This window comes from Psammomys obesus, unplaced genomic scaffold (genome assembly GCF_907164565.1).
Source record: "Psammomys obesus unplaced genomic scaffold, mPsaObe1.curated_primary_1811, whole genome shotgun sequence".
In the NCBI taxonomy this organism is placed as follows: Eukaryota; Metazoa; Chordata; class Mammalia; order Rodentia; family Muridae; genus Psammomys; species Psammomys obesus.
This window is the reverse complement of record NW_026585691.1, coordinates 5,132,255-5,160,195: the sequence shown is the minus strand read 5'-3', so window position 1 is coordinate 5,160,195 and position 27,941 is coordinate 5,132,255. Positions and strand designations below refer to the sequence as shown.

The 27,941-nt window shown below is 45.1% G+C and overlaps 1 long non-coding RNA gene across 2 annotated transcripts; it reads left to right on the top strand.

Moving 5' to 3' along the window:
* LOC129668611 (uncharacterized) lies at positions 1–27,687 on the top strand. 2 transcript variants are annotated; one of them, XR_008718945.1, is made up of 6 exons: positions 1–249; positions 13,045–13,126; positions 18,210–18,389; positions 21,616–22,772; positions 24,956–25,288; positions 27,450–27,687. It is a non-coding gene; the product is annotated as an uncharacterized LOC129668611 (long non-coding RNA). The 2 variants fall into 2 exon arrangements; XR_008718944.1 differs by having other exon boundaries at positions 18,198–18,389.
* The last annotated feature ends 254 nt before the right edge of the window (positions 27,688–27,941 follow it).

Here is a 27,941-nt window from a genome sequence, read left to right as displayed (position 1 = left end):
CACACCTTGGAACTGATCCTTTATGACTGCATGTCAATGGGAACATTTGAGCTGTCGATGAGGCGCCCCTGTGACACGGCCTTGTCTCTAGCTGAGTCATGACGAAGGCCACACAGCCCGACGGCTCTATTTACAACCTTCCGGAGAGTGTTGCTGAGTTTTCTATTTCGAGCTGAGATGGATGTGTCTTTGCATTCTGGGGCTTTTTCTGAGCTGTCTAATCACCGGTGGCTTTGGTGCGCGAGGCAGGTAAGCACTTAGCGAAGTCACATTATAAAATGAGTTGCTCAAATATTTAATCAGCTGTGCAGTGAATCTAGCCACACGGCTAGGAGTAGCCACAGATCTGTGGCCAAATGCGAATAGGCTGGATTTGGGGGTGGGAGGCATTTCCAGAAACAGGTCCCTCAGGGTAGAAGGCCCAGCACTGAGGAATCTTGTCACACCCATCCCTAACGGCCTGCTGGGATCCAGGGTCTATCCCAAGTTTTCATTCATTCAGAGGAAACAGCAAGTGCTCTGCATGAACGTTCAAAAAAATTAAAGTCATTATCTGCAGGCATTCAAGACAGCCCCACGGGTAAAGGTATTCATCATACAAGCCTGCCCACCTGAGTCTGATCCCGGGAACACCCAGTGGAAGGAGAGAACCAACTTGCCAACATTGTCCTCTGGTTTCCATACATATAAGCTTGTCCACCCACCTGAGAGTCCCCGGCAGTTGTAGGCTGCTGGGGTAAGGGAGAGTCAGTTTTCTTCAGGCCTGTTTGGTCGCTTATGCTTTAGTGGATAGTCCTATACCTGTGTGCATGCAGATTGCAGTAATGGGACTCAGTAGGTTAGAAGAAAAGAAGGAAGAGGAGAAGAACGGGGAGAGATAAAGATGGGAGGGAAATTTGTTGAGGGGTAGACTCTAGAAGGAGTTGAAGGAGAGAAAACAAATTCTCAAAAAATAAATTTAAAATATATCTTTTTAAAAAAAGTGTCTCATTGCTGAGACCAAATGGGGATCAAGAAAGGCACTCATATTTCACCTTACACCCATCAGAATGGCTACAATCAAAAACTCAAGTGACAACACATGCTGGAGAGGATGTGGAGAAAGGGGAACCCTCCTCCACTGCTGGTGGGAATGTAAACTTCTACAACCACTATGGAAATCAATCTGGCGCTTTCTCAGACAATTAGGAATAATGCTACCTCAAGATCCAGCTATACTACTCCTAGGCATATATCCAAAACATACTCAAGTGCACAACAAGGACATTTGTTCAACCATGTTTGTAGCAGCTTTATTTGTTATAGCCAGAATCTGGAAACAACCCAGATGTCCCTCAGTGGAGGAATGGATACAGAAATTGTGGTACATTTACACAATGGAATACTCAGCAACAAAAAACAAGGACATCATGAAATTTGCAGGCAAATGGTGGGAACTAGAAAAGATCATCCTGAGTGAGGTATCCCAAAAGCAGAAAGACACACATGGTATATACTCACTTATAAGTGGATATTAGACATATAATATATAGGACAAATATACTAAAATCTGTACACCTAAAGAAGATAAGCAAGGAGGCAGACCCTGGGTAAATGATCAATCCTCATGCAGAAAGGCAAATGGGATGGACATCGGAAGAGGGGGAAAACAGGCAACAGGACAGGATCCTACCACAGAGGGCCATTGAAAGACTCTACCCAGCAAGGTATTGAAGGAGATGCTGAGACTCATAGCCGAACTGTGGGCAGAGTGCAAGGAATCTTATGAAAGACAGGGGAGATAGGAAGACCTGGAGGGTACAGGAGCTCCACAAGGAGAGCAACAGATGAAAAAAAATTCTGGGTACAAGGGTCTTTTCTGAGACAGATACTCTAAACAAGGACCATGCATGAAGATATCTTACAATCCCTGCACAGATGTACCCCAGGGCAGCTCAGTGTCCAAGTGGGTTCCTAAACAGGAATTGTCTCTGACATGAACTCAGTGACTGGCTCTTTGATCACCTCCCCCTGAGGGGGGTGCAGCCTTACCAGGCCACAGAGGAAAATAATGCAGCCAGTCCTGATGAGCCTTGATAGGCTAGGGTCAGAGGGAAGGGAGGAGGACCTTCCGTATCAGTGGACTTGGGGAGGGGCATCGGAGGGGATGAGGAAGGGAGAATGGGGTTGGGAGGGGATGTGGGAGGGGGCTACAGTGGGGATACAAAGTGAATAAACTGTAATTTATAAAAATATAAATACATTTTTTTAAAAGTGAAAAAAAGAAGAAAGTCATTTCAGGTGCAAAGTTTAAGGGGACACAGAGAACAAGCAACAAGATAAATAATAAATTAAAGTTTAGAAATAATATTTGCCTGTGGTGTAAAAATTGAATTGGCAGATAACAGCCTGCAGGTCCACTGTTTTCACTTCTGAGTCCCAAGACCTCTTTGAAGCCACAAATTATACAATATTCTTATCTGAGTCAGATCCAGTTGACCTCTTGATCCTCTGAGATTTGGAGAGTAAAGGGTGCCTACTTCTCTTTCACCAACAAACGAAAGTTCCCACAGGATTAACAGCTCAGCTCTTGACCAACAAAGGGTCTAGAAGAGACAGGAATGGATCAGGTGACTCGCATTCAGGCTAAGTCTGATGTTTCCAGCCCCACACTCAAGTTCCAGTGCAAATCCAAGAAGGCAAATTCAGCCAGCTGCCAGGGAGGGTTTATCAATTCTACTTAAGCCAAGTGGGTGAAGAGGCAGCCCAACTTCACGGTTCAACGTGTTGCCAGCCCATGGAAGGCCTTGCTGTTCTGGGAAGATGTGCTGCGACTTCTGGTCCTGAGCCAGGATTGCCCTCTCTGGCAGCTCCTAAAAAGCCAGCCCACCCATGCTGTCAGGAGCTGGGACCTAGCATTAGTCCAGGCAGTGGTAAATGAAGGATATGGCAGTGGTAAATGAAAGATATCTTTCCCAACTCGTGACCAGATGGCTGGCAAAGAGGAGAGAGATAACCAGTAATGTTCATGGGTTATCCAAACACATCATTTAAGTAGGAACTCATTTCTATTTCCTTTGAAGAAATGCCTGCCTGGATCTGTCCAGCAAGGCTTATCACAAGACCACAAAAGGTGTTCATGAGAAAGTCAAAGGAATGTGCTCCAATATCCTGAGTTAAAATTAGAATACAAACTGGCTGCTCTTATCTTATTACAATAGGATGATACAATTGATCTTTTCGTGTGCGTGCATGTGGGTGGAGGCGGGAGGACAGCCTTGGGAGTCATTCTCAGAAACACTGACACCTTCTTTGAGATAGGGTCTCTCGTTAGGCTGGCTGCATGGCAAACCCCAGGAATCTGGCCAGCCTTTCCAGTGTTGGAATTACAAGTGTAAGCCACCATACCTAACGTTTCCATGTGAGTTCTGGGACCTAATGTATGTCCTCATGGTTCCAAGGCAGGCCATCTTCTCAACCCAGATACTTTTTTTTTAAGTAAAAACAAACAAACAAACAATTTTTATGAAATTTAACTCAAGATTTTGTATACACTTTGAAACATCCCCTATAGAAAGTTTTGACAGCCTCTGATCCTCTGGAATCCTAGCATAGCATAGATGGGGAAACCAGGACACACAAACACAAGATATACATGTATGTTTTGTATACGTGTAATGTACCTGCTGTGTGTATGAGTGGAGGCCAGAGACTGTTGTCAGGTGCCCTTACTCTATTGCTCCCTACAAGGTGCTTACTGAACCCAGGGCTCACCGCCCAGAGCTGGACAGTCTGTGAGCCCCAGGGATGCCCCTGCGTATCCCCGCAACACTGGGAATACAGACATTTCTTACGGCATCCAGATTTTATATGCATTCTGGCCGTCTGAACTTGGGTCCGCATGCTTACACATGTATGTACTGTGTGCATGTTCACTGAGCTATCCCACCAGCCCCTGCCTGACACAGGCTCTTGGCCCATTAGTGACAGAATCACAATGGGAACTTCAGCCCTCAGTTCCCTGGCCAGAGCTCTGATACTAATTCTCTAAGTTCCCAGAGGCCGTGAGCCTTGCCAGAAGGAGAGCAGCAGACAGCATGGGTTCAGGCATGAATCCTTTCTTTACATGGTACCGAGAGCAGTGACCTTTGAGCCAACCTGTGCTAGAGAGCTTGGAGGAAAAAAAAATGTTTTGGTTTGTTTGATTTGGTTGTTAAGAAAACACAGAGCCGAGGTACAGATGATTCGGAGGTGTAGAGACAGTAGGTCTGCCTTACCAAAACCCATCTCTAGCATGGGGAGGGAAAAACACCTACACAAACCGAGGCAATGATGGACTCTGGGGCCGATCCAAATCTGAGCCACCAGGAAAAGGCTGAGCCAGGAGGCCCACAGAAGCAGTCTCTCCACCTGCCAGACAGTTACGTCAGCTATTCTAAGCCCTGGCCTGAAGCCAGCCTCTGCTGACTCCAACAACACAATTACATGTTCTAAAACTCACCTGTTTGGAGCTATAAATGAGAGAAAAAGAGCTGTTACAGAACGTCAGCTGTGCCCCTGTTTGGAATGATGTGCTTTGCAGTAAGATTTGTTTGGCTGTCACAGATGATTCATTTGGGGCAGCAGAATTTCTGAGTCACGGGCAGAATGATTTGTTCACGTTTCTCTCATCGCTGTCGTGTGTTCGTGCCTGCCAGCACCAGGCATTGTTCACACTTCCCTCTGGCCAACGTTAATGTGAATGTCAGCAATGGGCTGTGCTTTTACGCTGCTGCCCAGAGATGAGGCAAACGAAAGAATAAAACAAAAGATGTCTTCAGTGTCGGGAAAGCCCTACTTTTAAAGGATGACGCCACATTTTCTAACCAGGAGCCAAAAGACAATTAATATTGTTACAATCATTTTTTAAAAAATTCTTTGCCTAGAAGTTCTTCCAGGTCATTCTCATTAGGGGTCATTGTCACAGGATAAATAATGGGAGGGCATACTGTCCTTTTCCACATTACTTTGTTCAAATCACTTTCTTCTTTCAGTGGAGAAGAGTACAGTGTTTGGGAGAGGGGTGAGGTCTGAGAGGGCTGAGGTGCTCTTTTCCTATGTGGGACTGGTCTTAAACGCTGGAGGTTCCCATCCCCAGCCATCCGAGAGTCTGCTACTGTCCATGCTAGCGGTCGAGGTCTAAGGGGTGGCACAGCCCTGCTGGTCCCCTTCTGATGTGGCTCCCTCTATCTAGATGTGCCTTCTTGGTCAGCTGAGCAACCAGAAGTTGGGACACAAGAACCCGAGAAGCCAGATATGACGTATGGAGACCTGCTGGGTGAGGGGCAGCAGGGGATGGCAGGGAAGGGAAACCCTGGGCCAGCCCTGCAGTCTGTGGGTGAGAAGAGAGGTTGTCAAGTTTAAAGTCCGTCCCAACTACTCAAAGGGCTTTCTAGTCCTGCCCAAGTGAGGCCAGCTTCACTCCCCAACCCCCACACAGCTGCGACCTTGTGAGCAAGACTCGGGAACCAACTCCACACTACTCCCTCTGCCGTCACTCACAAAGACTTTGCTGTCATTTGGTTCAGGGAGTGTGATGATGTCTGTCAAGAGAACAAAGGACAGAAACTGTTCAGACTAACTCAACAGCAACCCCTACACACACCACCAAAAAAAGTGGGGACTTTGTTAGAAGGAAACAGTTCTATCAGGGAAGGCAGGGTAGGAACAGGGGGGCTGATCTCCAAAGAGTTAAGATACCATTGCGGCAGCGGAGAAAAGGCAGCCATACCGGCAGGCTCCCTCTCTAGACAACTGTCAACAAGTGAGGGAGAAATGATTGTTGTTTACCCTGTGTTGCACGGCGAGAGGGACAAGTGTCGTGCAGAAGCTCACGTGTGTAACGATGATCGACACTAATGGTCACACTTTTGACCACAGGTGATCCAGCAATAGCACTAGCCAGTAAGTCATGTCCTTGCTTCAATCCAGCCCTACCTTTTCCCAGGGAGCCTCTGTGACCCAGGCAGCACATACAGAGAGGGGACTCCTAAGGCTACAGCTCAACTTTAGATTTCCATTCATCATCTGAAAAGATTGCTTACTTTGGCAAGGGATACAGGGTTTTAAACAAAGCATTCCTAAATACGTAAACTATGGGTGCTTGTGAGTGGATGAAGTCAAAGCAGGTCATGGCTGCCTGCAGAGCGATAGCTATGAGGGGCCTCTGAGAAAGCAGCGGGTGCAGGGGGGCACAGAATCTTGGCTTACCCAGTCACAGGAGCCCTGACTCCTGCCCCTGCCATTGCTGTCTTCAGGCAGGTCATTCAGCTGCTAGACCTGTGTCCTTTCTATTCCAAATCAGACAATATTACTGATTCATGAATATGATGCCATGAGGAAAATGGTTAGAGTTGGAAGAGATGTTAGTATGTGAACAGGAAAGACAGATGAATCCCACATGAGCTGAAGTCCCCGGAACTCAGGTGGCTTTCTTGGAGGCAGGAATGTTCAGTCAGAGACTACATTCCCAGGAACTGCATTCTGCCTCTTGAACTAAGAGACGTTTGGCTGAGATAATAGCCCTGGAAACATGAGCGCTGGCAGTGGGACTGGCGACCGTGCCAGCCTCTATCATCAAGTCTTGCTACAGGACTGTTTGGCCCTGGTTCTGCTTAGAAATGGGGTACTGTGGGCCAGGTTGGGTGGCACACACCTTTAATACTAGCCCAGCACTTTGGAGGTAGCAGCAGAGGCAGGTGGAGTTCTGTGGGTTTGAATTCACGCTTGGACTACACAGTGAGTAAGTTCCAGGCCAGCCAAGGCTACATAGTGGGGCCCTGTCTCAAAAGAAAAGAAAATGCTTTATCTGCCCTTGCTAGCCACCGACAGTTAAAATAAAAATTAAAAAAAAAGGAAAACATTAAAGCAAGAGGAGCGAGAAGAGGAACCCCATAATTTCCTCTGAGGACACACTGTGTGACAGCCATCGGCTTCCCCCAGGGTACTGAGAACCCGCAGACCCCTCCTACAGCATGAATCAGTGTTATTGTCTGATTCAGAATAGAGAGGACACAGGCTCGCCAGCTAAATGACCTGTCAGAGGACACAGTGTACCAACAGCAAGGCTGGGAGTCGGGGCTCCTGTGACTAGTCATCGTCTCCATTCCCAGAGATTACCTGACAGGCAAGCAGTAATTAACAGTGAGCTCCCTCCATCTCATCCTTTCCATCGCCACCACCCCCACACAGATCAAGGCCCTGCTGTCCTTTGGTCAACAGGGACCATGGCTGCAGATGTCTACCCTCATCTGGCCCTGGAGTCCCACTCCATCCTTGCCTAGAGCATATTCAGTCCATAAAACTGGCCCAGTCTGCTCCCATAACCTTCCGTTCCCACCCACCTTAACTCTAGTCCTATATCCACTGTATTCCCCACTCTTGGCTCCATGATTCACACCATGCATGACCTCTTCTGACCCCTGCAGGGTTGATGCTAATAATAATCTCTCGGGGGGAGGGGGAAGGTTCATCTCTTCTCTCAGCTTGGGGTTGGCACATGCCTCTGAACCCCCAATCCTAGTGCCATAGTGTAGGAGGATAGTTGATCCCATTGTGAACCCCAAAATTGTGAACTGTAAAACCCTGTTTATTGTTTGGTTTGGTGAGCCCTAAAACACACCTTTAATCCAAGAACTTTCTGTTTATTGTAAACAGGTGATTATGGTGCGGTTCAGCCAGCCCTAGCACACACCTTTAATCCAAGAGTTCTCTGTATAACAGATCTAATAAAGTTAACCCTATGTCAAGAGGCAGAGCAAGAAACCAGCTGAAAGGGATTGATGGGGATTGAAGAGTAGGAAGGACTTTGAGTTGAGGGCTATTTAAGACAGCCTGTTGAAGAAGCAGAGCTTTTTCTTTCTTTTTTAATTAATTATTTTTTTTATAAATTAGTTTATTCACTTTGTATCCCCACTGTAGTCCCTTCCCTCAGCCTCTCCCAATCCCACCCTTCCTCCCTCATCTCCTACCATGCCCCTCCCCAAGTCTACTGATAGGGGAAGTCTCCTCCCCCTCCCTCTGACCCTAGCCTATCAGGTCTCATCAGGACTGGCTGCATTGTCTTCCTCTGTGGCCTGATAAGGCTGCTCCCCAATCAGAGGGAGATGATCAAAAGCCAGCCACTGAGTTCATGTCAGAGACAGTGCCTGTCCCCATTACTAGGGAACCCACTTGGACACTGAGCTGCCATGGGCTACATCTGTGCAGGGGTTCTAGGTCACCTCCATGAATGGTCATTGGAGTATCAGTCTCAGAAAAGACCCCTGTGCCCAGATTTTTTGGTTCTGTTGTTCTCCTTGTGGAGCTCCTGTCCCCTCTAAGTCTTTCTATCTTTCCCTGGCTAGGAGTCTCAGCATCTGCCCCAACACCCTGCAGGGTAGAGTCCCTCTCTGATATAGGCTCCCACTCTGCTTCTTCCCCTCTCCTTCCTCCAAAGTCCAACTCACTTGCACCTCTGAATGAGGACTGAGCATCCCACCCAGGGTACTCTCTATTGATCAGCCTCATCAGGTGTACAGATTCCAGCATGACTATCCCATATTGCATGTTTAATATCTGCCTATCAGTGAGCATATACCATGTGTGTGTCTCTGCCTCTGGGATACCTCACTCAGAATGATCTTTTCTAGTTCCTACCATTTGCCTGCAAATTTCATAATTTCATGATTTGTTTCTAATTGCTGAGTAGTATTCCATTGTGTAAATGTACCACAATTTTTGTATCCATTCTTCAACTGAGGGACATCTGGGTTGTTTTCAGGTTCTGGCTATAACAAACAAATAAAGCTGCTACAAACATGGTTGAACAAATGTCCTTGCTGTTTACATGAGCATATTTGGGTATATGCCTAGGAGTGGTATAGCTGGATCTTGAGGTAGCACTATTCCTAATTGAGAAAGCAGCAGATTGATTTCCAAAGTGGTTGTACAAGTTCACATTCCCACCAGCAATGGAGGAGGGTTCACCTTTCTTTCCATCCTCTCCAGCATGTGTTGTCACTTGAGTTTTTGATCTTAGCCATTCTGATGGATGTAAGGTGAAATCTCAGGGTCATTTTTATTTGCATTTCCCTGACAACTAAGGATGTTGAGCATTTCTTTGTTTCTCTGCCATTCAATATTCCTCTATTGAGAATTCTCTGTTTAGTGCTGTAGCCCATTTTTTAATTGGATTACTTGATTTGTTGCTGTTTAACTTCTTGAGTTCTTTATATATTCTGGATATTAGCCCTCTGTCAGATATAGGATTGGTGAAGATTCTTTCCCAATCTGTAGGCAGTCGTTTTGTTTTGATGACGGTGTCCTTTGCTTTACAGAAGCTTTTCAGTTTCATGATGTCCCATTTATTGATTGTTAATCTTAAAGCCTGTGTTGTTGGTGTTCTGTTCAGGAAGTTGTCTCCTGTGCCAATGATATCAAGGCTCTTCCCCACTTTCTCTTATAACATGTTTAGGGTGTCTGGTTTTATATTGAAGTCTTTGATTTACTTGGACTTTAGTTTTGTGCAGGGTGATAAATATGGATTTATTTGCGTATTTATTTTCTACATGTAGATATCCAGTTAGACCAGCACCATTTGTTGAAATGCTACCTTTTTTCCATTGTTTTGGTATCTTTGTCAAAAATAAGGTGTCCATAAGTGTGTGGGTTTATCTCCGGGTCTTCAATTCGATTCCATTGATCCACCAGCCAGTTTCTATTCCAGTACAATAATACCATGCAGGCTTTTTTTTTTTTTTTTTTTACTGTTGCTCTACAGTACAGCTTGAGATCAGGAATGGAGATAGCTCCAGAAGATCTTTTATTGTAGAGGATTGTTTTAGCGATTCTGGATTTCTTGTTATTCCATATGAAGTTGAGAATTTTTCTTTCAAGGTCTGTAAAGAATTGTGTTGATAATTTGATGGGAATTGTATTGAATCTGTAGATTGCTGTTGGTAGGATGGCCATTTTTACTATGTTAAACAGAGCTTTTAGCTCAAGCTCTGACTTTAACTTAGGTTTCAGCTCCTCAGCTCCCTGGCTTTTTGGGGCTTTGAACTAACAAGCCTCTTGTTCAACCCTCTGGCCTTGGGTGTTTTTGGCCCTTTTCTCCTGGGCTGTCAGTTTTACTAGTGAGCCTTTTGGGGTTTTTCCATCCGGACCTGAGCTGAGAAAGGTCACCTGTGTCCTTTCTCTGCTTCTCTGAGCTAGCAGGTTTTCACCCAGCATCTGTCTCCTGAGTTCTTATTGGTAAAAGAGAATGGTTGAGATTTTCATCATTGTTTATAACAACACCATAAAATCAGACCCTGTCCTGGATGTCTCTACCTACGAGGATGACGATGCTCAGATAGTGACTGCCAGCACTCAACTGGGTCCTCTTGCTTTGACGTCTCCTATCAGCCCTGATGTTTATTGGGCTCAGGGGCAACAGGACTAAGAACAGATACCCTAGCTACTTTCTTTCTGAGACATGTAAGGGTTAAAGTATTTTCATCCAGACGCTGCACTTCTATTACTTCATGTCCTTATTTATAGATTGGTGGGTATGAATACAGTCATTCTGAGAATGAATTCAGCTTTCTGTGGTCAGAACACACTGCTGGCTCTCACAGAGCTGCTTTTCAATCAGACTCCTGGGTCCCAGGAAGCTGAATCACTTTCAGGCCTCATATCTCTGATCTCCTCACTAGATAGTTTGTATTTAAAGCCTAAGCGAATCTTTACATTTCTTTCATCCATGACCTGGCTGGGATTGGGGCTGTATTTGCTGCTCTTCTCATTGCTATGACAAAATAAGGAAGGAAGGGTTTGTCTTGGCTCACAGTTGGAGGGCACTGTCTAGAGCAGAGGCGAAATCCTGGCTGTGGGAGCATAAGGCAGCTGGTCATGCCGCATCAGCCATCAGAGAGACAGGAATGCTGGTGCTTAGGTCACCTTCTTTATATTCAGGCCAGGACCTCAGCCCACGGACTGGCCCTGTCCACATTATGGAGAGGCTTCCCACTCTATTAATCTAATCTAGAAACTCTCTCATGGATCTGCCCAGAGGTTTATCGCCTAACTGATACCCATCATTGCAACAGCCCCACTCACTGAAATTTCACTTGCTGAAATTATTTTATGCAGCAATTCTACCATCAAACTCTCTATTATGTATCTTCACATAAACCTTGAATTTGGCACATCTACAGGGGGCTGAGGAGATGGCTCAGTGGATGAAGAGCTTGTCATAAAGTGTGGAGGACACAAGTCCAGAGCCCCAGAAATCGTAAAGTTTAGGGCACTGTAGCAGCCCATCTGTAATCCCAGCACTTGGGAAGCAGAGACAGGGAGTCCGGGGACAAGATTCTGGAGAGGTCAGGGTTCAGTGAGAGACTATGCCTCAGGGAATAAAGTGAGGGGGATTATATCAGTTGATATGGGAAAACCCACCTTAATTTCGGGTAGGACCTGAGCTGTGTCATTTGAGAAGTCATGCTGAACACTCGCATGTGTGCGTTCAGCCCTCTCTCTGTCTTGCGGGTCTGTAGCTGTTTGAGCTCCTGCTGCTTGCCGCAGTGCGTGGGCTAAATAGTTCCTTTCTTCCTTAAGTTTCTTTCGCCCAGATATTTCATCATAAGAACACACTGGCACCTCCCCCATCCTCTTTCCTTGTCTTAGGCGCCAATTCCCTGGTCCCTGTGTTTTCCATTCTGCAGATTATTAATCTTAAAAGAATGGTAGAGTCACAGACTAATTGTGCTTTGGGGTTGTCACCTGCAAATACTACTGACATTACTAGGAGGCACAGTCCCACGGCGAACTCCCCGGTCTTCCGGCTCGTACACTCTTTCTACCGCCTCTTCCACAATGATCTTTTAGCCAAAGGTGCAGGAGTTTTATTGTAGCTGCATCCTTGGGGCTGGGCTCTACAACTCTGAATTCTGATTGGCTGTGGTTTTCTGTAATAGTCCCCATCTGTTGCAAAGAGAAGTCTCCTTGTTACAGGTTGTATGCACACAAACACACACACACATACACACACACACACACATCCGTATATAACAAATATTAATGAAAAAGAGCCCTTGAATTAAAAACAAAAACCAGGAAGGTGATATGGGAGGGTGTGGAGGGAAGAAAAGGAAGAAGAATGATGTAATTATATTATAATCTCAAAAAAATTAAAAATTAAGAAAAAAAAAAGTACTCCCTGTACCCCATAACCTGTGTGAAAATGTCAGGCCCGGTAACATAATGCTTATAATCTCAGTGAGAGACCCTGTCTCAAAGGGAAAAAAACAAGAAGCTGGTTGCAACCTGAGAAATGATAATCAAGGTTAGCCTCCGGCCTTTACATGCACATGAACACATGTGCCCACACGCCAACGTACAAACACATACACAAAAGTGAGAGAGGAGAAAAGCTGTGCTCACTCTTTTTATGGCAAGCTGCCTTCTGGTATGAGCTAATCCATCCCAGCCAGAGCTGAGGCCTCTGCGAGATTCACTTCCAGGAGACTAAGCCATCTTTAAGGGTGGGGTACCCATGACCTAGCCACCAGGCATCATGTCTTCAAGGTTCTGCCACCTCAAAACCTCCACATTGGGACCAAGCTCCCCGCTACTGGACCTTACAGGAACAAACCGCACATAATACCTAGCAAGAGGGCTGTGTGCTTGGCACATATGGAAAAAGAGAAGAGCTCACTAAGGCAGGACACAGAGGAGCCGGAGCAGTCTCTGACGAGCCTTGACCATCCCAGCAAGGAGCCCAGGCTTTCCCCAGAATTCAACTTGTGATCAGGGTACAGTGTCATGGGTGGGCTTGCTCATTATTTGGGAAGACAAGGTAGGAGACATTGGCAGCCTAGGCTCTCTGGAGAGTGCATCTGGGAGCCCCCAATTCTGCTTGGCTTCATGTCTCTCTTTGGCATGTGTCATTAACACCCTTTTGACCGATCCAGGTCCCTGGACTGGACTACATTTACCAAGAAGCCAGGAAACGCTCTTCCTGGCTGTGGTATCTCTCCCTTTGTTAACATACCTTCCTAATCACAGGTCAGTCAAGGAGAGCCAGCAGAGCTGAGACATCTGACTCTGTCAGCCAGGGTGCCCATGTAACTCCTCACGGATCCTCGTGGTAAGTTTACTGGGAGTGGACTGTTAATATTCCCCCTTGGTAGATAGAGAAAGCTGGGCTCAGGGAGGGGACATGACTCCCCTCAGGTAAGTTCACAGATATGAGTGGTGCAGCCTGGAAGAGCCTCTGCTGAGTTCCCGGTCATTCCAGAGGGGATCCTGAACCTACACCCTCCCTCGATTTCTACTGCTGTAGAAGCAGCAGAGAACTCGTTCGTTTTTTTTCTCTGCCAATCAGCCGGAGCCACCTGGGTGCCTGTGAACTGTGGCGTTGCTGCTGTAATGGCTGCCCCTCCTGGATATCCATCAGTTAGGAAAGACAAGGCTGCGGTGGCCTCCTGCAGCATGTAACCCCATCTGACCCCTTGCTCACCGCACCGGTGACTCAGACACCTGTTGTTCTGAAAATCCTCCTTTGAGCTTCTGTGTATGGGTGTTGGGCCCGATTTCCTGTTAACGTGTGGCTCTTACTTTTCTCTGCACAGGGATTAAGTGGCTGAGTTGACAGCAAAAGTAGATCTAGAAGTCCCTGCAATTGGTCAAATGGTCTTGCTAGTATGATGCTTTCCTTTGATAAGGCAACGTCATAGTATAATCATGCCATGAAGGTTGATGCAGCCTGATGGGAAGACGGTAAGAGTAGAAGTCTGGAGAGCAGCTTCCTTCCGACAATTCAGGCTTGTGCTGGTGATTGAGTTATAATCCTCACACTATAAAACCCCTCCGGAAAGGGTGTCCAACGGCTTTTCGTGTATTCACAGAGTTGTCCAGCTGTCGCCTTATCTCATGCCAGGACATTTTGATCACCCCCATAAAACCATGCTGTCCCATGTGCAGCCCCTTCCTGGGCCTTTTCCTGTGTGCTGACACCATCTGGACTTGGTTGTTTCTCCTCACACCTCTCTCTCCTCCCCCAGTCACCCAGCTGTCACTAGCAGGTCACCAGAGATGGCGTGGCTGAGCCCAAGCTCACAGTTACGTCACTGACCACGACAGTGCCACAAGGCCTCACCTCTGACACTGGAGGAGCCCCATCCTCCTGTCTCATGCCCACAGTGAACAGGAGCCTGAACTGAAGAGAACAGAAAGCCCCAAGTGTGACCTTCCCCCACAGCTATCATGGCCACATCAGCAAATGGCCTCTCTAGAAAACCTAAGTCAGATCGAATCATTAGGGGCGTGGAACCCCAGGACAAAAGCACGGTCTCCTGCCTCCTCTGGAGGCTGTGCTGACTTCAATAGGCCCAAGTGTGTTAGACTCCTTTACAGCTGCTACTCCTTTCAGCATGGCTGCCAAAGTAACCAGGGGTGTCTTCAGCCTCAGGTAGGGGCCCTCAGGACCCACTAGAAAATTTTCAGGGCAATGCCTCTCGTAACGACACATAAGTCCTGTTTGACATAGGGAATGCATTCGTTAGCCATAGGGGAGGCCCTTGCTGCTTTGCTGAGTAAGGTAGACGAAGTGTACAATATTTTGTTCGATCATGCACTGCATATCTATCAGTGGATCTCTAAGAGAAAGTGTGTGTGTGTGTGTGTGTGTGTGAGAGAGAGAGAGAGAGAGAAAGAGTAGTTATCTTTGTGTAAGTATATATACTATGAAATCACCCAGTGATGCATTTCTTTTGCTTTGTTTTGTTCTTTAAGATAGGGTTTCTCTGTGCAGCCTTCGCTGTCCTGGACTCACTTTGTAGCCCAGGTTAGCCTTGAACTCACAGAGATCCACCTGCCACTGCTTCCCCGAGTGTTGGGATTACAGGTGTGCATCACTGAGCCACGCTTGCATTTCTTATAGTATGTTCCCATTGCTAAGCCACACACAGCTGGATTTGTACCCAGAGATGAGTTATCCAAATCAGTAAAAGAAAGGCTTTGAACCATGATAGATGACCTTGCTGCTCTCTGCTCTGGGAGGCTGTTTCTTAAAAAAATGTCACCACTTGAGCCAGAGAGATAGCTCAGTGGTTAAGAGCACTGCTTCCAGAGAACCTTGGTTCAATTTCGAGAAGCCACATGGTGTCTCATAACCATTTATAATTCAAGTGTCAGGGGATCTGACTCCCTTTTCTGGCCTCTACGGCACCAGGTATGCGTGAAATATGCTTATATACATATGCAGAAAATAAGTAAGTAAGTAAATAAATAAATAAACAAACAAACAAACAAATAAATAAATAAAACACTTGTACATATAAAATAAAGCATAAATAAAAATTTAGGAAGTAGAAATACCCCACCAATTAAGACTACATTTCACTCATCCAGAGGACCTGGGTTTGGTTCCCAGCATCCACATGGTGGCTCACAACTGCCTAGAATTCCAGTTTCTGGGGGATCTGCTGCCCTCTTTTGGCCCCTGTGGGCACTGCGTGCACATTGTATGTAGACATACATGCAGGCAAAACATTCATACACATTAAAATAGAAATAGATATTTAAAAAAATTTTAACCAAATACATTTTACTTGAAAAATAAGGAAAGGGGACCCTAGTTGCTTATCCAATACAGAGCAGTGGACCCTGAAATCATATATACACAAGGAACACAGAACAGACTTAGCAAGTTGTATTTACATATTTATGCACATATGTGTGTGTGTATAACAATAATAAAAAAGAGATCATAAATTTAAGAGGAAATGAGGGGAGACACTGGAGGGGCTGGAGGGAGAAAAGAGAAGGCAAGAATTAATATAATTACAGTTTGATGGAAAAAAAAAACTTAAGGGCCATCCTTCAAAGGGCCTCCCAACTGATATCCTGCTCAGCGTGTCTGTAGACTTCACCCACCCTCTATTAACCCCACACTGTACCTGACTATGTTCCAGCTTCGTGAGTCTACATTGACAACCAGCCTCGTGCACCCCTATGTTAGTATCAGCCATAGCCCCCAGGCACTCACAGCCGCCTCTATGACATACGCTTCAGCCACACATCTTCACAATAAACAAGATGCCACAGAGAATCCTGGCCTCTGTCCTGAATTTCCTTTCAGTGGCTCTTAATGGAGAATTAAGGCAATTTATAACACATCTCGGAAACAACTAGAATCCTTGTCTCTCAGCATCTGTAATCACCAAGGTGATCCAAAATCGCAATGAGAAAGTGAAGGCTATGTATAAAACTGGGTCAGGATCTCTTAATGGTATTGATTCAGCAGAGAATCTAGGTCAATAATATTTTGGCGTGACCTACATTGAGGCAGAGCCTTTCATTACACATGGAGCTTGGAGCAAAGGTGATTTTCCTGGCTTCTACATGAAGGCTTTTTTTTCCTCATTCCAGCCAAAGGGCAGAAATGCACCTTTATAATTAGGTCCACCAACTTTAAACATAACAGGTTGGATGACCTACTTGGCCCTGGGTTTCATTGGCTGCAACTTGCTGCAGCACACCTGAGTTATTGGTTAAGGGTTGGTATATAGCCTGGGGTTTTCAGGATAGAGGCTCTTTATTTTCCTCCTTTACCTGAACAAAGAACAATAATCAGAGTGTATTTAGCACCTGAAGAATGAGGCTCAGCAAACTTGTCTTGATGGCTCTGACGTCAAACACGGTCAGGCATCGGTTTGGTCTCATAGGTGCTTTCACACGCACTTGGGGTTCATTCCTGAACCTCTTGATCATCAGCCCTACAGAGACACAAGGGAGTCTGCAAGCCCAGAAAGTATATCTACTCCTCGGGCAAACTTGAAAAAAAATCATCTATGCCTGTGAAAATACATGCACGCCGAAGAATGCTTTGTACTATTAGTCTTAAGCGGCCACGGTGCTGATGGGAGTGGGTGATGGGAAATGGGGCAGAAATTTGCTCTCTTGGTAGAAATGCTTTCAAGGGTCCCTTTCAAGCTCCAAAATTCTGATTTTTTTTTTTGTTACCAACCCTCACAGACCACTCAATCACCTGAAAGTTACAGCATGCACACAATATGTGAGTGGGACACTCACTAGATCCCAGCACCATGCAAAATCCGTTGCATAGACCACCTCATTGCCTCCTCATTGCCACGCTAGGGGCTCATGCTGCCAGATTATACAGGAAGCCAAAGTTTAAGGAAGTTGAATAGCTAGGCCACGTGGCTTTCAAGGTGAAATCAGGACACACAGCCTGCAAGTCTCTAGCAATGTACGGGAGGAGCTGGTGTGCTTTTTCTCATCGCCCAACAAAAAGATGAAGATAGTGTTGCAAAAAGGAAAAAGAAATAAGCATATTCTGGAGACAAGAAACTGCTTCTATCTACTCTGATGAACAATGATTTGCAACCTTAAATAAGAGAGGGCAGTACAAATATTGACTTTTCCTGAATCACTGGTAGCATAGGCAAACCGTTTAAAATGCACACATCCTTGGGAAAATTAAGATATGGTCTCCTCCCATCCCAGCAGTGTTAGAAAGGTAGTGAAGCCAGGGGTTAGAAAGGACCTCCCTCATCCTTCCCAGCTTGCTTTCCTTCTGTGGATTACTGGTCAGCAACTGCTCCCATCACCTGTCAACCTAAGTCCCCTCTCTGGTCCACACTGTGGAGCTGAGCTGATTCCCTTCTCTCTCATTAGTCCACCCTGTTCCTGGTCCCTTAGGCCACGTAGACTTGCCTCTGTGTTATACCCTGCTGATCCATAGCAGAAAGCCTAGCCTGTGAGCTACTCTGCGAGGCTCAGAATGGAAAATCATTTGAACTCACCGAATCCGGCACAGTGCGTTAATGGGAATAGCTTCTAGCATTCATGCATCCTGACCAATAGGTAGATAGTGAGACTTGGACACACTTCCTTCCCCTGAAATCTGAGGTAGCTCCCACCCAGACATAAAAGAACATTCCAAGACTAGCTTCAAACTCATGATCCTCCTGTTCTCTCTTCTGTAGGCTTATATTTTTTTAAAATCTATTTTATTAGGGTTCTTATTCCTCTACCTCCCTTCTCTACCTCTATCTCTTCTAACACCCCAACACCAGAAAGAAGGTTAGTGGGGAGAGGGGACATAGTTCTCTTTAGCTACTTCCTGCTGGTTAAGAACGTTGGGTTCCTTGGGGGCAAGGACAATCTTTGTTTCAGGATATCTCCAACTTCAGCTTCTTCAACAGCAACAACCAGGAGCATTCAGGAGCAGCAGTGGAAGGAAAAGCAGCCACCTTCTTCCTTTGAGCTGAACCACCGTTCCCCCCGCCCCCCACTCTGGGCTCTGGCATTTATTCCTCCTGAGTTCCCAGAATTAAACCATCTGCAGCTGACAAAGATCATGCCCCTCTCAGAGCCCACACGAGGTAAGTAGTATGCTACTGTGGACAATCTAAAGCAGTTTCACATGCCACACCGGGGATTAAAACAGGAGCATGTTTCCATAACATATAACAGGGTTTTTAAAGAAACCAGGATTCTCACTGCACCTCTTCCGTTGCTCAGCCCTAAGAAGGACAGCATTGTCACTCCCACAAGGCTCAGGGAACATCAAGGAAGAGTCAGCAGGAGGGTGGGGAGGTGTGCTGCAAAATGCTGTCTTCTAGATGTGACAAGGGCATTCCAATTCTGAGTTCACAGGGTCAAGCCAGCCAAAACCCCAGCAAAGATTGGGGAGGGGAAGCTCACAAGGCCCCACCCCTACCTGAGGAGCTACTGGTATCATTTACTAGCTGCTGACAGATGGAGAATCATTCTTCTTTGAGGCTGTGGTCAGTGATAGATTGCCCATGCACATATGAACATCACTAACTGGACTGAGTGAGTTATAGTAAAAAAAAAAAAAAGAATAAGGAAACGCAAAGTTGGAAGGGAGATATATTGGAGTAGACTCAGGGTAAGATGGAAAGTGGACACAATCATATTACATACATGTATAAAATCATCAATCAACCAATAAATAAATCCAAGAAAAGGGCAACCCCATTGATACCCAGAAGGTGAGGAGTCGGCATTTAATTCACAGAGAAAGGTGTTATATCTGTTCCTCCTCCTGTGTCTTCTCCTTAGCATTACCCTCTCTCCATTCCTCTCTCTCTACAAAGGCCCCACTCCTCATCCTTTAGCTTCACCTCCTATGGGAGGGGCAGGTAATTATTTTTAATTACTCATTACTAATTCCTAATGCGTTAATTCTCCTTCCGAGAAATCAGGACATTACAGATAAGCAAATGGCTCTAGGGGTAACTATTAATCTGAATCCTGAGGCAAGGTTTAGAAACAGTTGCTGGACTGGTAAATGGAAAGTGTGGTCACCGATAGGGATTGCATAGAACAATCTCCTCTCTCATATTGCCCAAATCTCTCTCATAATCAGAAACAAGGCTGACAAAATTCCCAGGCTTCCTTTTCACCTGATTCTTTCCCTAGTTACCGCCCATCTCTCTTTCATCTCCCTTCACACACTCCTTCAAAAGTTTTCTCTGTATCCCCAGTTTCTGAAGCTGTATTATAACACAGTAAACTTCTGGGTGGTGCCTAATTTTGGGTCACCTTGATGCAAGGTAGAGTCATTTGGAAAGAGGGGACCTCAATTCAGAAAATGCCCCCCCCCCCCACCAGACTGGTGTATAGGCAAGTCTGTAGAGGCACTTTCTTGATTGATGAGTGACATATGGGAGGGCTTAGATCACTGTGGGCAGCACCACCGTGGATTTATACGATCCTGGAGGTTACAGGAAAGCAGGCTGAGCAAGCCATGAGGAACAAGCCAGTTAGCAGCGCTCCTCTGCATAAGCTCCTGCATTCAGGAGTCTGTCCTGTTTGAGTCTGCCCTGACTTCTCAGTGAGGGATTACTATCTGGAAATGAAAGATGAACTAAATCCTTTCCTTCCCAGGTTGCCTCTGGTCATGGCGTTTTACCACCACAATAGGAAGCAGAACTGAGACAGTAGGGTTGGTTCTAGTGACAAAGAACATACACCAGAGGCTGGAGAGGTGTCTCAGTAGTTAAAAATGTGAACTGCTCTTGCAGAGAACTCAAGTTCTTCAGGCAGCTAGCAACCACCTGGAACTCCAGCTCCGAGGGGATCCAATGGCCCTAGACTCCAATTACACCTGCCTTCACATGCACGTGGCCACACACAGATACACACACACCTACACATAGTTTTAAATGAATACATCTTAGCTACTTAGTGGTGGTTCATGATTTAATCCCAGCACTCAGGAAGCAGAGGCAAGTAGAGCTCTGTAAGTTCAAGGGCAGCCTGGTCTACAGAGCTAGTTGCAAGACAGCCAGGCCTACACAAAGAAATCCTGTCTTGAAGAAAGAAATAGCAATAACAGCAACAACAAAAAAATCAATAGATTTGAAAAAGAGCTCACATTTAAGACAAGAGTTTTAAGAAATAAAGCAAATCAGCAAAGCACGGTGGCCCGCACCTATCTTAGCCTTGGGAATACTGAAGCAAGAAGATTGAGGCCAACCTGGGCTACACAGTGAGTCCAGGGTACCCTAGGATACAGAGTAAAACCTTGTCTCAAGGTGATAGACAGACAGATAGAAAGATGATAATGATAAATGGATAAGTAGATAGAGATAGATAGGTAGGTAGGTAGATAGATAGATAGATAGATAGATGATAATGATAGATAAATAGATAGATAATGGATAGATAAATTGATAGGTGATAGATAATGATAGATTAGATAGACAGACAGGCAGACTACAGACAGACAGACAGATAATAGAATTCCCAAGTTTCCTTCTGCTAACCCTAGGCCCACAGTGCTGGGATTGAGGGTGAAGAAGCCAGAAGGTACAGGCACAATTGTACCCTTCAGCTGTGTGCTCGGCCAGCCAGGAAGAAGGCCCTGAAGGGATGGGGCAAGACTTCCAGGTAGGAGCCATTAGCATTTGCATCCGGAGTTCCCAGCACTGGCAATGCTCCAGGGGCATTTAGCACAGCTGGAAGGCAGAGCATTGCTAAGTCAAGGTCTTCCTCTGTCCGGAGCTTATCTGGGTGTAACTGGCTATTACCAGCAGTGCAGGGCAGACTCCCATCTCTGCTTCACCCAGGTCAATCAGTCATACTTAATGTTCTCTCTTACATCATCCTCTAACATCTAATAAAAGTGTTTGTAATGTTAAGCCTAAGATCTGTCTCATTTACTACTCACTCTGGTGATCCTACAAAAGGAGTGTAATTACATGAGCTATTAATCCAATAAGTCCCCAGACGGAACAGGAAGGCCCAAATTTCTTCTCTGCTGGTTGATAAAATTTAGCACGTACTACACATCCTTCTCCAGAGTTCAACTGTCATGTTCACCACAATCCTCACTGTAAAAGGAGGATTTTACTTTGCTATGTAGTTTTAGTCCAGTGTTAACACTACATGAGTTTACCTACTATACATTCTCATTGTGCTTTGATATTTCATAGAGTAAGTGTCCCTTTATTTCTACTTTTTGATTAAATATATTTCGGCAACACCTTTTTATCTTCCATGTGAACTTCCATGCGTAGCTTTTTTTTTTTTTAATCAGAGCACCTTTAAAATATTTGTTTATTTGTATTTAATATGTAGGACCATCTGCCAGCATGTATGTAAAAAACTGTGTGGGTACTGGCATACGAACAGAATGGTGGATCAATCGAATCGAACAGAAGACCCAGAAATAAACCCACACACCTATGGATACTTGATTTTTTACAAAGAAGCCAAAACCATACAATGGAAAAAAGAAAGCATCTTCAACAAATGCTAGTCTAACTGGATGTCTACATGCAGAAAAATGCAAATAGATCCATATTATCACCTGCACAAAACTAAAGTCCAAGTGGGTCAAAGACCTCAACATAAAATCTGACACATTAAATTGGTTAGAATAAAAAGTGGGAAAGAACCTAGAACTCATTGGCACAGGAGATAACTTCCTGAACAGAACACCAACAGCACAGGCTCTAAGATCAACAATCAATAAGTGACACCTCATGAAACTGAAAAGCTTCTGTAAGGCAAAGGACACTGTCATCAGAACAAAACAACAGCCTACAGACTGGAAAAGGATCTTCACCAACCCTATATCTGACAGAGGACTAATATCCAAAATGTATGTATGAACATGTGTGAATGCAATGGCTGCAGAGGCCAAAAGATGATGTTGGACTTCCTAGAACTGGAGTTACAGGCAGTTGTGAGCAACCACATGAGTGCCGGGAAACAAGCCTGTGAACAGCCTGAGCTACTGACCACTGAACCTGGATCACCTTTTAGAATCAGCATAAAGGAAGATCAAATCGGTGAAAATGAGCTAGGTTTTATGATATTCCAATATTGGAAATAACTGAATAGCCATACCAAAAAAAAAAAAAAAAAAACCCACAAAGTTAGATCTGTTAGACTCACAATTTGTCTCGGTACTTCTAACGTAGACAAGCGATAAATGAGATACAAACCATACAGCTACTTAAAGAAAGCACTTCAGTAATGTTCCTTTATTCAGTACTGAATGAAAGTTCCCCTCAACTTGATATCCAGACACTGAAAAGGCTGACTATATGAATAAGAACGTGTGTGTGTGTGTGTGTGTGTGTGTGTGTGTGTGTGTGTGTGTGTTCAGGCCGTCATATTTGTGCAGCAGCTACTTTACCAACTGAACCATCTCCCCAGACTCTTTATGAAAAAGAATTTCAATGAAAAAAAGAGACTCACGAAAGCTATAACAAGGGAAAAATTGGCAAGTAAGTAGTTACTACTACTCTTAACACACACAGGGTCCTAAAAATAGGCAAATATAAACAGCCCTATAGAAAATAGGTAAAGCATGATAATAAGATGCAATTTAAAACTTTTGTTAATGCGTTTGGAATAACAAGAAACCAAGAATTGCTAAAACAATCCTCTACAATAAAAGATCTTCTGGAGGTATCTCCATCCCTGATCTTAAGCTGTACTATAGAGCAACACTTATAAAGACTGCATGGTACTGGCATAGAAACAGAATGGTGGATCAATGGAACCGAACAGAAGACCCAGAAATAAACCCACACACTTCTGGACACCTGATTTTTGACAAAGATGCCAAAACCATACAGTGGAAAAAAGACAGCATCTTCAACAAATGGTGCTGGTCCAATTAGATGTCTACATGTAGAAAAATGAAAATAGATCCATACTTATCACCCTACACAAAACTGAAATCCAAGTGGGTCAAAGACCTCAACATAAAACCAGACACATTAAATCGGCTAGAAAAAAAAGTGGGGAATACCCTAGAACTCATTGGCACAGGGGACAACTTCCTGAACAGAACACCAACAGCACAGGCTCTAAGATCAACAATCAATAAATGGGACCTCATGAAACTGAAAAGCTTCTGTAAATCAAAGGACACCGTTATCAAAAGAAAACGACTGCCTACAGATTGGGAAAGAATCTTCACTAACCCTTTATCTGACAGAGGGCTAATATCCAGTATATATAAAGAACCAAAGAAGCTGAAAAGCAGCAAATCAAGTAATCCACTTAAAAAATGGGGAACAGAGCTAAACAGAGAATTCTCTGTAGAGGAATATCGAATGGCAGAGAAACACTTGAAGAAATGCTCATCCTCATTAGCCATTAGGAAAATGCAAATCAAAACAACCCTGAGATTTCACCTTACACCCATCAGAATGGCCAAGATAAAAAACTCAAGTGACAATACATGTTGGAGAGGTTGTAGAGAAAGGGGAACCCTCCTCCACTGCTGGTGGGAATGTATACTTGTACAACCACTTTGGAAATCAATTTGGCGCTTTCTCAGACAACTAGGAATAGCGCTTCCTCAAGATCCAGCCATACCACTCCTAGGCATATATCCAAAAGAGGCCCAAGTACACAATAAGGACATTTGCTCAACCATGTTTGTAGCAGCCTTATTTGTAATAGCCAGAAGCTGGAAATAGCCCAGATGCCCCTCAACTGAAGAGTGGATGCAGAAATTGTGGTACATCTATACAATGGAGTATTACTCTGCAATGAAAAATAAGGAAATCATGAAATTTGCAGGTAAAAGTGGGACCTGGAAAGGATCACCCTGAGTGAGCTGTCCCAGAAGCAGAAAGACACACACGGTATATACTCACTCATATAGACTTATAGGATAAACCTAAAAGCTGCCCATTTAAAGAAACTAATCAAGAGAGAGGACTCTGACTAAAATGCTCAATCACCATCCCAAAAAGCAAAGAGGATGGACATCAGAAGAAGAAAGTAGGAAACAACCTAGGAACCTGCCACAGAGGGCCTCTGAAAGGCTCTGCCCTGCAGACTATCAAAGAAGCTGAGACTTTATGACCAACTGTTGGGCAGAGTGCATGGAATCTTATGTAAGAAGTGGGAAATAGTAGGTTATGGGGAGGACAGGAACCCCACAAGGAGAGCAACAGAACTAGAAGATTTGAACACAGGGGTCTTCTCAGAGACCCATACTCCAACCAAGTACCAAGTACCAGGCATGGAGATAACCTAGAACCCCTGCACAGATGTAATCCATGGCAGTTTAGTGTCTAAGTGGGCTACATAGTAATGGGAAGAGGGACTGCTTCTGACACAATCTGATAGGCCTGCTCTTGGATCACCTCCCCCTGAGGGGAAAGCAGTCTTACCAGGCCACAGAAGATGACAATGCAGCCACTCCTAATGTGATCTGATAGACTAAGATCAGAAGGAAGGAGAGGAGGACCTCCCCTATCAGTGGACTTGGGGAGGGGCATGCGTGAAGAAGGGAGAGGGAGGGTGGGACTGGGAAGGGAGAAGGGAGGGGCTTATGGGGGGATACAAAGTGAATAAAGTATAAATAATAATAATAATTATATATATATATATATATATATATATATTTAAAAAAAACTTTCATTAAGCACTGGCTCCCCAAATCCAGCCGTCTGCTGATGACATAAACCCAAATTCATCAATTAGTTGCCAAGGAAGAACACCAGATGGAGATGGAGCTCAATGGTAGAGCAGTGCCTAACAGCCAGGAGGTCCTGGATGTCGGCACGTACCCACCATCCCAGCACTGGTGAGGCTGGGGACAGATCTGTAAGATACAGCTCGCATTGCCAGGTATACGGTGGCCCCATAGAAGGACTTGCTTCCACATTGGTTCTGCTTCAGTCGGTGAAGAGTGTAACCAGGAAGACTCCACAGTGCCCAGCTCACCTCACCAGAGAGTTGGTCCTCTAGAAGTCAAATGAGGGCCATAAAATGGACGGTAAGACTATCGGTTCAGAATAGGGAACCTTCAGAGAAATTGGGAGCAAAAGGCTGATAAGCATCAAAGCAAGCAGGAGAGCAAGGGTTTCTTTGCTTTTTAGATAATATAGCTTATTAAAAAAATAATAACGGGAGTAAATTCCTCATTATGGTGTTTTCATACAGAATATAAGATTTTCACAAAAGGATTATTAATGTTAAGCAAGAAATGTGTGCCTTTTTTGTTATTAGAACTGTGTCTATTTTACTAACCTTTAAAGAAAACCAACAAAATCCAGCTCTTGTCCTGAGTGTTTATGGTGACTAGTGAGAATGCTCCCCCCTCCACCGCCCCCATAGGCTCATATATTTGAGCCTTGGTTCCTATTGGGTGGAACTATTGGAAAGATTGAGAGGTGTGGCCTCTTGGAGGAGGTGTGTCATCATGGAGGACAAGCTTTGAGATTCAAAAGCCCACACCATTTCCACTCTCTGCTTCCTGCTTGTGGATCAAGATGTAAGCTCCTGGATACTGATCCAGTGCCATGCCGGCCTGCTTGCTGCCATGCTCCCCACCATGGTGATCATGGATTCACCTTCTAAAGCCTTAAGCCTCATTAAACCCTGTCTTGTATAAGTTGCCTTGGTCATGATGAACAGCAACAAAGGACAATGCCAGGTAGATCTTGTTTTCTCTCTCATGAACCACTTTCCATTGCTTCCTGCCATTTACTCTCTATTTTCTTTCTTTCTCTCTTCCTATTTATTTATTTACTTTTGAAACAGGGTTTCTCACTGCAGCCTTGGCTGTCCTGGAACTTGCTCTGTAGACCAGGCTGACTTTGAACTCATAGAGACCTGCTTACCTCTGCCACCTGAGTGCTGGGATTAAAGGTGTGTATACCACACCAGCTACTGTTTCTTTCTTCTTTTTTTTTTCAAATATTTTATTTATTATGTGTACTATGTTCTGTCTGCATGTACACCTGCGGGCCAGAAGAAGACACCAGATAGTACAGATGGTTGTGAGCCACCATGTGGTTGCTGGGAATTGAACTCAGGACCTCTGGAAGAGCAACCAGTGCTCTTAACCTCTGAGCCATCTCTCCAGCCCTACTGTTTCCTTTTTAAAACAACTTCTTTACGTGTCTAGTCCTTCCTTGGCTCTAGTGACCACAATTCTCTCTCTGTGTGTATGTGTGTGTGTCTGTCTGTCTCTTCCTACTCCCTCCATCTCTGTATCTTGTGAATCTAGGGTCTCTCACAGAGCAATGGTTTCTTGAACTCAGAGTTGCTCTTGCTGACCTTTTTGAACCAAGAAAGTCTCCAGAAAACGCTACCCTTCAAGAGGCCTCGAGGCTGAACCACCTGGGTCTAACAACTAGAAGTCAGTCCATTCGTCCATTCATTGTACATTCTACAAATGTCCTTTGAAACTTTTTTCTGTGCCATGCACAGAGTTGAACATAAGAAAAAAGGAGAGATACAGGCTCTCAGCACAATATTTTAGGGGCCAAAAATACAATATATACAAATAGCTGTGCTAACAAAATAGGGGGCACAAAAAGGTACCTACAAAATAGGAGCATGGAAGCATTGTGGCAGAAGAGTGTGAGGTTGGTAGACGGTCAGACAGAGCTCCACCTACACAGCTTTGACTGTGAGCCAGATAGCTAGTCAGCAAGGGACCTGGGGCGGCTGTATCTAGCCGTCTACTCCCCAAGACTCAGGGCATTAGGGAGAACTTCCCACTCCCCTCATTAGCTAACACAGTTAGCTCACAACAGACTTGTGAGGAGCAGGCTGAGGTCCTCCCTCCTCATTTTGTCTCAGCAGGAACCAAACATCTGTGGCTGCACCTCTACATGGGCCCTGTGATGTCCCGAGTGGCCAGTTCTGGCCTGGGTGTTTGTTCCCTCTGCAGACTTGAGCCCTGTAGCAATCACTAGGAGACTTTGGGGATTTTCCTCTGAGCTGAAAACACTTCAGTATTGCCTAGTTGCAGCGCTTGCCAGGTCTCAAAGTCTCGATCCATCTATAAATGAGGTCCGGCCAGAGAGCTGCAATGAACTCCTGCTCTCCTAAGCTAACAAAAACATGCTTATCTCCCAGCCAAAAAGAAAAGGGGGAAAAGTCCCTATTATCATCCAACTGCGTTAACTTCCTTTTTTTTTTTTCAGCCTGCTACTGTTTCTTCTTCATTGTGTCCTGGTTTCCCAGCAGCTGTCAACATCCTCTGAAAACTTGAGCAGCAGGGCCGAGCACGCATTGCCCAGGTGTATGCCAAGCTCAAAGCATGAGAGGGCACAGGAAGAGGGCATAGCCGGAATCCACTGCTGCCCAAGAGCCAGAGGCATTTATGTGACTGGCCTGGGGAGCTAGCTCATGGCCTTCTCTAAATAAACACTTCAGACCTTGGATGGGGTCCTTGCAAACCCACGTTTCAGAATTTGCAGAGGAAGCTGCTTGGTGTAAGCTGCTGTGTTTCATAACCTGCTAGGAGCGGGTCTCGTCTTTCTTTCAAGACGAGGAAGCCAAGGCTCAAAAACTTTGAGTGGCTTTTACAATATCGGCCAGCAAAGTCTCAGACTTCTGGCTAAATCCCATGTGTTGGCCCTAGACCTGACATCACATAAAATAGAAGCAGTGCTGAGAAGCCTCAGTGTGGACGT